Source organism: Meles meles, chromosome 1, assembly GCF_922984935.1.
Source record: "Meles meles chromosome 1, mMelMel3.1 paternal haplotype, whole genome shotgun sequence".
In the NCBI taxonomy this organism is placed as follows: Eukaryota; Metazoa; Chordata; class Mammalia; order Carnivora; family Mustelidae; genus Meles; species Meles meles.
This window is the reverse complement of record NC_060066.1, coordinates 198,267,016-198,276,594: the sequence shown is the minus strand read 5'-3', so window position 1 is coordinate 198,276,594 and position 9,579 is coordinate 198,267,016.

Genomic DNA, 9,579 nt, shown 5'->3' with positions numbered 1-9,579 from the left:
GTTTTCTCACTGTATCCAACATCTCTTGATCTCTTGTCCCAGTGATCAAGACTGATCACAGAATATTTTACATGTAACCTGACTCACTTTGTGTATATGCATTCATTTGAAAGGGAAACCCTTTTTAACACTATCCTAATTTGTGTCAAATACACAAAGTGACAGTATAATGAAATCTAATGAAAATGAAACACTGTTACCTTCCATCTCCTGCCTAAGGCTCTGATCCCAAAGTGTCTACCTTTTTGTTAAAATGGGAGATTAAAGAATCAGCAAGGCGCTGAAGACACAATAGCACCCGGTGGGACCTTCTCCTTGACGTGATCATCAGAAAGACAGAAAGAGGAGTCAAAGGGAATATCTTCCTTGCTACGTGATTCAATATTACTTCAAGCTGTGTCTGGATTTCTTCCGAGATTATTTTATAACTACATAAAATGATTTTATGCACGACCACTGGAACAATTTCCACACATTGAGAAACTCACTCTAAGTGTTTCAGGTGTCTTTGACTGAATGGGAGTAGAGTATGGAAGAGGAAATGGCCAAGAAACCTGAACAAACAAATCCAAATTTATCCCCTAAGCCTTCTTACATTGGAAAGCCCACCCACCCATCCAACCACCTGGGTATCTACCTGCCTGACCCTATGCCCACCCACCTTTTTGCATGTCTGCTTGCCCACTCACAGATCCCATTTACTTACCCACTTGCTCACCTGCCTTCCATTTACCTGATTATATGCACCTGTCTCATCTACCAAATATATGCACCCACTCCCCCCATCTAATACTCTACTGAATATTCCCCATCCATTCCTTTGTCTACCTATCTACCTACTATCCATCCATCCATCCATCCATCCATCCATCCATCCATCCACCCATCCAATGTTCCATCTATCTATCCATCCCACACATTAAATTCCACACTTACTATCTTAACTCCTTGTTCTGTTCTTCCTAAAATAGAAATCGTGGCTATGACCTCTTAATATTACTGAGTTCTGACCTGGCGTTCATTACCTCTTAACAAGCTTTAGTTATCCCCTGAGTTGCCCCTTGTCCCTAAATGGAATCTCTGAAAATCACCTTATTCTTGTTGTCCCTGAACTCTTCACCTCACACACTCCTCCCCACCATGGGTTTTATTTACCATAACCCTACCGGGGCAGTGTCCTGGATTGTCAGAACTGCAAGGGACGGCAGAGACCACTGAGCCCAAAGCTTTCAGCTTCTAGATGGGAGAGCTGGGATCCAGAGTGGGCAAAGTCACAGGGTGAGCCAGTCGCGGTATTAAGAAACTTTTCTTTCTCAAGCTATTTTTTTTCCCAAGGAAAAGTTTCCCAAAAATCTTTTCTTTCCCCCCAAACTACTCATGGTTTTCCAAAAGGGCAGGGCTTGTAGCATCATGTTCTTGAGTAGCTTTTCACTCAAGGACATGGACTTCACAGAACAGTGGGTTGTAAGTGGTCTGGTCTCTTAGTTCCTATATCCCTATTTCCTAGAGGACAGGACATGTAAGATTTTTTTTATTTTATTATTATTATTATTATTTTATATTTTATTTGACAGAGAGAAATCACAACTAGGCAGAGAGGCAGGCAGAGAGAGAGGAGGAAGCAGGCTCCCCATGGAGCAGAGAGCCCGACGCCGGGCTCGATCCCAGGACCCCAGGATCATGACCTGAGCCGAAGGCAGAGGCTTTAACCCACTGAGCCACCCAGGCGCCCCTATTATTATTATTTTTAAAGCAAGGGTTGAACTCATAGCCCTGGATCAAGAATCAGACATTTAACCGACTGAGCCACATAGTCGCCCTGTACGATTTTTTTTTTTTTTTTTTGAACACAGGTTTCTGGTGTTAAGAAACAAAGTTTAAATCTTTTGTTCTCATCTAGCACCCTCATTTCAGGGACAGGGAATAGGTTCAGAGAGGAGAAGTTTCTTGCCCAAAGTCATACGGCAGGTAAGTGGCACAGCAGGTTTGCTAACCAGGGTTTCCTGGTCTTGTCTATTTCCTTTGTGGAGCATCTGCTGACTTTAGAGGGACCTGAGTTGTGGCTGAGGAAGAGGGAATACCATCCTTTTACCCCAAGAAGTCCCAGACCTAGCTTAGGGAGGGCAAGTGATTCCATTTGCTGCTTATGGACTGAGGACATTACTACATTTTAAAAAATCAAATGCAGTTCTCTGGACTCCTAGACTCCCTCCCCTGGGCTCTGACGGCCAAGGGCAGACAAGCAGGGGCACCAATTATACCCCAAGCCCTTCCTTTATGATGGTTCTCTCTCCTTAACAGCTGTCTCCTTTGCTCTACAAAATTCTGCCTGTTAAAGTTATGAGAACTGAGCACACTTTGTTCACTGCGATTGTGGGTTTTGCTGCTGAAATTGATAATCCCTCTTGGGAGAGACATGAGATGCTTTCCTCCTTTGATACGCAGTGTGAATTGCTCTCTGCTCCCTACTGGAGGGTAGAAGTGTCAGGGTTCTGAGGACTCCTCTAGATCAGCTGTATTTGAAACTCAGCCTATCGATGTTCTTTGGGAGCTAGGGGCCAAGCTCCACAACATCGACCTTGTCCCGAAACCTTCCACCTGTACTGCCTGTCACTCTCAGAGTTCTCTGGGCTTGTCAACATTTGATGAAGCATCATCCTTGTTTATTTATAGGGTGGCTGGATGCTGTGCCCCTGGCATTTTAACACAGGTGAACTTGTCTTTGCCTGACATAATGCAGCTGTTAAGAGCAGACTCTGGATTCAAGCTGCCTGAGTTCAAATTCCAGCTGCCCTGTTTACTGGTTGTGTGCTCTTGGGCAAATTACTTAACCTCACTGGGCCTCAGTTTCCTCATCCATAAAATGGAGACATGAACTTATAGGAAGATCAGAGAAGATAGAAGGTAGAAGGTAGGAGATAGAAGGTCAGAGATGTGAAGGAAGAGGAGAGAAAAGAGAATTGTGGGCAGAGGAGAACGGCATGTGCAAAGGTCCTGTGGTTAGAGGACACAGAGCTATTCCTAGGGACAGGAAGAAGGCCCAGGATGGTGGAGATCCTGTAGCTTGGCATGGTCAGCATCTTTTGTAGCATGCCTTCCTATACTAGAAAGACCAAGAAGCTGGACTTCTGAAGCCAGGCCCCCAGAAGGGATTTAGGTCCTCGTACCATGGATGCACCACGGACATTAACACTGTAGACCCATGTCTCTCTGATTTGGGGGCAAGGAGACTGTTTATCTGCAGCAGCTGTTGCCGAGAGCCCAGTGTCTAGAGCCTCATCTGCGAAGAGCTTGGGGCCCCCATTCACTCAGAGACGGGATCAGGGCAGAGTTTTGCTCTGGAGGCAGCAGTGGTGGTGCCAGCATCTGATTTCCCAGCTGCTTGATTGTGGCGGAGGCCGCAGTGTCATTCCAGGATCATTTCTGGAAGCTCCGCCAAGAACCCGCCTCTCCAAGCCCTCCCCACAGCACCAGAGGTCCCTTTCCCCCATATGAAGTTCCTTTCTGCTTTAAACGAACTGGAGCGGTTTCTGTGATCAGAAGCTGAGACTGGCTGTGGTGGATGAAAGAGGGCCACCAATTCTTCCCCATCAAGAAGTGGAGCTGCTTTTCCTCTCCTTCAACCTGGGCTGGGCCCGTGACTTCTTAACCAAAAGATAGTGACAAACGTCGTACTCTATTCCAGGCCAGGTCTTAAAGTTAAGAGTGAGGCGTTTCTGCTTTTTACCTCTGGGAATTCTCACTTTTGAGACGCTCCAGCTGGAATGCCATGAGAATCCCAGGCTGTAGGTAGTCCCCAGCTCACAGTGCCCGTTGTACTCTGAGGCAACAGCCAGCGTCTGTCACCAGAGAAGCGAGTGAGCATCTTGGAGAACTGGCCCAGTCACACCTCCCGATGATGTTCGTCTCAGAAGAACCACACAGCTGAGCCTAGTCAAGCCCAAGAATCACGAGAGGTAACAGACAGGTGTGGTTTTAAGGCACTACATTTCAGGGTGACTTGTTATGCAGCAACAGATAACCAAAATACTGACTAATGCAGGCAGAGGGAGTAAGAGGAAGTGAGACGAAGCTGGGCAGGTCAGCAGGAGTAGATTACATGGAACCTGGATGGCCATGGTCAGGAGTTTTGTTATCATCCTGAGAGCTGAGGAAAGCTGTGGAAACATTGAGCAGGAAGGTGACATGTTCACATCTTCCTTTCTTATGATCACCCTGCTTGCTGTGTGGAGAACAGAGAGAGGTGAGCCAGTCTGACTCATCTGTTGTTGAGGCTGTGGTTTGGGCTGCGAGAGAGGGGTAGGAATCGAAAGGGAGCAAGATGGGTGGCTCAGGGATACATAGTAGATAAAACTGTAATGCTGGGTGATGGCTCGGTGACAGCTGGCCAGCTGGGTGGGCTCTACCCGATCTATTCCTGCTTCTCTCAGGGTCCCTGTTACTCAGGGCCTCCTATCTCTACGGAGGCATGAAGGGGAAGGAGCGAGGGCTCAGGGGTCACAGATACATTGGGTGTGAGTCCCCCATTCACCCCGTACCTTCTGTGTTACTTTGAGCCAGTCACCTAACTGCTCTAGACTTCACTTTCCCTCTTCAGTCAAATGGAGGTAATAAGAAGATGCTCATTGTAATCTCATTGGTTTATCGAACGTGCCTGGTGCACAGTGGGCGTGCAATAAATAGTTGTTGAATGAATGAATGTAATGGGCTGGAACCAATGGCCTACGAGGGAAAAATAGACTTATTTTTCTTCTCCACCTGGAAACTTCTTCTGTCAAGGGCAGCCTTTCCTTCCTTCATTCCTGATGGCCATCAGACAGATCCATGACTTTCTGGTCCCTTGGAGTTAAATAACAGTTTCATTTTGGGAATTAAAACTTACTTCCAGGAACTGCAAAGTCTACCCCAACCCAGTGAGGTATAACATTGTGATTTCCTGTCCAGCTCAAAGATCCTTCACTAAGTACCTACTATGTGTCAGACCCGTGCTGGGGGCAGGTAGAGTTGCCAGATCAAATACAAGAAGCCCATTAAATTTGAATTCTGGACAAATTAGTGAATAATCTGTTAGTATATGTATGTCCCAAATATTGCCTGGAGCAAACTCACAGTAGAAATGATCTGTTAGGTGCCTGGTGGGCTCAGTTGGGGGAGTGTGCAGCTCTTGATCTCAAGGTCAAGAGGTCAAGCCCCATGTTGGGTGTAGAGATTACTTAAACAAATAAACTTAAAAAAAAAAAAAGAACAATGGTTGTTTATTGGAAATTCAAATGTAACTGGACTTCCTGTATTTTTATTTGCTATATGGCAGCCCTCATCCATCTTGTCCCCATCCCAGGGGCGTATGAGCCGTCTCTGCCTCTGCCAAAGGCATTTGACTCTAGGTGAGCAGACAGGTCAAGGGATACCTTTCTATTTCCCCCTAGCCCATTTGACATGACATGACTATCTACACACACGGTTTGAGCGGAGCTCCTTTGTCGATCTGGTTGGCTCCACTATCTATAGGCTTCCACCATTACAGCTACAATCCTTTGGTCTTTGGAAATTCGTTTCTTTTCAGATGGTTAGGAAAGCACGTCTCCCTCTGGGGTAGATTAAAGCCCTATGGGTTAATATGTTCTGTGACATGGGATTGGGAGTGGGAGTTTCTGGGAAGAGCACTTAGTGGTGATTTCCTGGAAGGGGTGGGGGCGTTTCTGCCAGGAGTGTGGGGCGTGGCCTGACGGAGGAGTGAGAGGGACCCAAATTGTGGATCCTGGGCCCAGCTCCTGGCTGAACTGGATCCTCCCTACCCTTATCTGAGCGACAAGCTGAAGAGGAGGCACCTGGAGAGGGCCTGGGGGAGGCCGCGGTCTGTGTGGGTGGCAAAAGGGAAGCCCAGGGAGAGCTGGGCTGGGGACGTGGGCAGGGACGGGCTGAAGAGTGTGGGTTTGGGGCAAGGCCCTGCCTCATGGGCTCTAGAGCCCCCATCTTAACATGGGGTGTTGGGGCAGCCCACCAGACCCCTGTCCCAGTCCCCTTTGAACTTTTATCTCTGACTCACCAGGGCAAGCTGGACATCTGCTGGGTCCTGTAGTACCCTCCACCCCCGCCAGGAGAGTCTGCTTCTGTGTCCGCCGTCCTCTGCCACCAGGGGCACATGGGGCCTGGCATAGTGTGGGCTGCACATATCCATGTCCTCAGGCCCTGACCCTGGTTTTCTATCCAGAAGCAGGAACCAGGTGCAGAGGAAGGCAAGGAAGGGAAGGAACCATGCTCCTGTCTTTAGCTCCTCCTTCCGCTGGCCTTTGAAAGTAACCACTGGGGGCCCCTGGGTGGCTCAGTGGGTTAAAGCCTCTGCCTTCGGCTCAGGTCATGAGCCCAGGGTCCTGGGATCGAGCCCCACGTCCGGCTCTCTGCTCCGCAGGGAGCCTGCTTCCTCCTCTCTCTCTGCCTGCCTCTCTTCCTAGTTGTGATTTCTCTCTGTCAAATAAATAAAATATTAAAAAAAAAAAAAAAAAAAAAAAAGAAAGTAACCACTGAGCCTTTGGGGGTTCCTATCGTGTAAGTACGGTTACTTCCAGCTTTCCCTTGGCAGTTTAGGGCTCGGGGTCCTTGGTTCCTCTAAGTTACAACCCATTGATCTGCTTTTCGGCCTTCCACATTTGTTAATGTTATCTCTCTGCGCTAATTAGCCTTGTAGTTTTATGCCTTGAAAAAAATCCCCTTTGCCTTTGCGTTAGTGGAGCGTCAGGAGGGAGCCGAGCTGGGTGTGCGCATGCTCCATCTGTCTTATTTAACCAGATTTCAGTCAGTCTGATTTAATCTTTGCAACGATACCAAGGGCCTACTTATTACGCTCATTTTCCCAGTGAGGGAACTAAGACTCAGTGACAGTGTCCACAGAACTACTGAGTGGCAAGACCTAGGACCTCCCACAACCTTCTGTCTCCAACACTCTTTTCATCTTACATAGCTCTCCTGGCGGTGCCCAGAGAAGGCCATGCCCTCTTTAACCCCCCAGAAGTTGGTCTCTTATGTTACAAAATCCCAGTTTGTCGGAAGGACGCCTTGGGGTGATCATGCCTTCCCCCATCTGCGTGTGTGCTCTGCCTGAGCCTTCTGCAAGAGCCAAGGCAGCACGAGAGAATAAGCTGTTGTCGAACACAATTAGCAACTGGAAATGACCTTAATGTCCAACGATAGCAGATTGGGTAAATAAATTACGGTATACACATTTAAGAATTACTACCTGGCTGTCAGAATGATGAGGTAGAAGAATATTTAATTTCATGGAAAAATGCTCCTGACGTATCGCTAAATCAAAAAAAGCACATTTTCCAAGCAGTAGGTGCTGTATAACAACAATAGCAAACACATATAATAACAAATTAATAAAAAAGCAATTAACACTTACTTGGAACCCTTGACCCTTGAGTGTAATTCGAAGCCAATATTCAAAGTTAGAAGGAATTTTCTCTGCCCCAGGATATGAGATCAGGTCCTAAAGCCTTAGTTCCACCCTTTCCCCTCCTCTACCTCTCCTCCCTCCTGATTTTGAAGCTTATAGTTCACACCCTGTGGACTAGAAAGTGTACTGACCTTCCCTTACCCTTACCCGGGGCTTACTGAATCTCTACTCCTGAAATACCATGGGTACCGAGAATATTTTATTTATTTAAAGATTTTATTTATTTCTCAGAGAGAGAGAGAGAGAGTAGAGAACACAAGCAAGGGGAGTGGCAGGCAGAACAGGAAGAGGAGAAGCAGGCTCCCCCCTGAGCAAGGAGCCAGATGTGGGACTTAATCCCAGGACCCTGGGATCATGACCTGAGCCCAAGGCAGATGCTTAACCGACCGAGCCACCCAGGAGTCCAGAGAACATTTTAAATAGTCAAGTTTTCTCTTTACCATCAAGCTGGGCCCCTCGAAAACACCCCCCTTTTTTTTCCTTTGAGGGAAAGGAGGGGTGAGTGCATGAGAGAAGGGGAGGGAAGTGGCAGGGAGTTGTAACGCTAGAAGGAAAATCCCCCCGCTGCACACTAAATGAGGAAAAATGTATCAGAAATGTAGCCACAGCCTGGTTTACGAAACACTGGATTTCCTTTTCTAGAGCTCCTCCAGACGAGGATAAAGATTTATGTGTTCAGGATGCCTTAGAATAAGTGTACCTCAAAATCAGGATCATTAGCCATTACGGCTGTGCTGTCCAGTCCAGTAGCCACTAGGCACATGGGGCTCATGGCGCACTTGAAATGTACCATAAATGTAAAAAACACACTAGACCGTGAAGACTTGGTGTGTAAAAAAGAATGTAACTTACCTTATTACCGATTTTAAAATAATAATTGAACGGATAATATTTTAGCTATTTTGGATTAAGTAAAATAGATGATTAAAGTTAACTTCACCTTACAGGATTGTTTAAGTTAAAAAACCTTTTTAGAGCCCTGTGGTCTCTGTGGCTTGACACGACACACATTAATTTTTCATCTAAGCTCCATGCCGGTGCAGCCAACGCAGATGTGCAGAAGGTTTTGCTTGTGGTAATCAGGCAGGGACTCTGGCTGATGGAGCAGCTGCCGGCTCCAGCGCTCTAAGTCACCCTGCGGGAGGGAAAGCCGCAGCTCTGGAGGATCTGGCTCTGGCCATTAAATGCTCTGGCCTAGAAGTGCCGCCTGCCATTCTGCTTCCAACTCATTGGCCAGAATTAGTCACGTGGCTCCATTCAACCACAAGGGGGTGGGACAATTCTACCACGTGCTCCAAAGGCAGACATCCAGAAATCCTTGGCAAACGGGACAAAGGACCCACTTTTTAAATTTTAAATAAATTTATTTAAAATTTATCAGCTTTAAAAATTTTTTTAAATATAGAGAATAGAGTACTAGATAAAGTAGAATGGAATAAAATAGGAAAGGGAGGGAATCACAAAGCTTTAATGTATGTATGTATGTATGTATGTATGTATGATGTATGTATTTGACAGACACACAGCAAGAGACGGAATACTGGCAGGGGAGTGGGAAAAGGAGAAGTCGTCTCCCTTCCCCGCTTCCCCCACTGCCCAACAGGGAGCCACCCGGGACTCGATCCTAGAATCCTGGGATCAGGACCTGAGCTGAAGGCAGGTGCCTAATGACTGAGCCACCCAGGCACCCCATAAAGCTTTTAAATTATGGTGAGGCTCAATAAGTATTTGTGGAATGATGAAAATTCTTTCCGAAAAAAGATCGTAGCCACAACAAACATGTCTCTTTTGCTTTTTTATTAACCAAGTGCTTGCCCCCTGGTTATCTCAGATAGGGTATATGAAGGGTCCCTTTTATGAACAAATTGGTTCAGAGAGGAGAGTGATCTGCTCAGCTCATCCAATCAAATGGCAGAGCTGGGACAAGGAAGATATCTGGTGGGATTCCGTCTTCAAAACCATCTTTCTTTTTTTTTTAATTTTATTTTATTTATTTGACAGAAATCACAAGCAGGCAAAGAGGCAGGCAGAGAGAGAGGAAGAAGCAGGCTCCCTGCGGAGCAGAGAGCCTGATACGGGGCTCAATCGCAGGACCCTGAGATCATGACCTGAGCCGAAGGCAGAGG